The following is a 1420-nucleotide window of genomic DNA, read 5'->3' as shown; positions in this document are numbered from 1 at the left end:
GGTCAGAGCCTGGGGGGTGGAATCCTTGGGATTGAGGGGATGGGAATGGGGATGGAACATCCTTGGGTTGAGGAGCAACAGGGAGAGCCCAAGGGATCAAACCCTTGGGGTGGAGGTGGGTGGGGAGAGAAGGTCAGAGCCTGGGGGGTCAAATCCCTGGTCTTGGGGTGGAGGGGAAGGATCATCCTTGGGTTGAGGAGCAGCAGGGAGAGTCCAGGGGATCAAATCCTGGGGATTGAGGGGATGGGAAGAGAAGGTCAGAGCCTGGGGGATCAAATCCCTGGGCTGGGATTGTGGGGAGAGAAGGTCAGAGCCTGGGGGGTCCAAGTGCTTGGGGTGGAGGGGATGGGAATGGGGATGGAACATCCTTGGGTTGAGGAGCAACAGGGGAAGAAGGTCAGAGCCTGGGGGGTCAAATCCTGGGGGTGGAGGTGGGTGGAGAAGGGGAGGGATCATCCTTGGGTTGAGGAGCAGCAGGAAGAGCCCAAGGGATCAAACCCTTGGGGAGGAGGTGGGTGGGAAGAGAAGGTCAGAGCCTGGGGGGCCAAATCCCTGGTCTTGGAGTGGAGGGGAAGGATCATCCTTGGGTTGAGGAGCAGCAGGGAGAGAAGGTCAGAGCCTGGAGAGGAAAAACTTGGTTTGGGGGTGGGGAGAAAAGGTCAGAGCCTGGGGGGTGGAATCCTTGGGGTGGAGGGGAAGGATCATCCATGGGTTGAGGAGGAACAGGGGGAGAAGGTCAGAGCCTGGGAGATCAAATCCCTGGTCTGGGAACGTGGGGGGAGAAGGTCAGAGCCTGGGGGATTAAATCCCTGGTCTTGGGGTGGAGGGGATGGATCATCCTTGGGTTGAGGAGCAGCAGAGAGAGCCCAGGGGGTCAAACCCTTGGGATTGAGGGGATGGGAATGGGGATGGAACATCTTTGGGTTGAGGAGCAACAGGGAGAGCCCAAGGGATCAAACCCTTGGGGTGGAGGTGGGTGGGGAGAGAAGGTCAGAGCCTGGGGGGTCAAATCCCTGGTCTTGGGGTGGAGGGGAAGGATCATCCTTGGGTTGAGGAGCAACAGGGAGAGTCCAGGGGATCAAATCCTGGGGATTGAGGGGATGGGAAGAGAAGGTCAGAGCCTGGGGGATCAAATCCCTGGTCTGGGATTGTGGGGGGAGAAGGTCAGAGCCTGGGGGGTGGAATCCTTGGGGTGGGAATGTGGGGGGAGAAGGTCAGAGCCTGGGGGGTGGAATCCTTGGGGTGGAGGGGAAGGATCATCCATGGGTTGAGGAGGAACAGGGGGAGAAGGTCGGAGCCTGGGAGATCAAATCCCTGGTCTGGGAACATGGGGAGAGAAGGTCAGAGCCTGGGGGGTGGAATCCTTGGGGTGGAGGGGAAGGATCATCCATGGGTTGAGGAGGAACAGGGGGAGAAGGTC

Source organism: Chaetura pelagica, unplaced genomic scaffold, assembly GCF_000747805.2.
Source record: "Chaetura pelagica isolate M959 unplaced genomic scaffold, ChaPel_1.0 scaffold450, whole genome shotgun sequence".
Classification (NCBI taxonomy): Eukaryota; Metazoa; Chordata; class Aves; order Apodiformes; family Apodidae; genus Chaetura; species Chaetura pelagica.
This window is presented reverse-complemented; position numbering follows the sequence as displayed.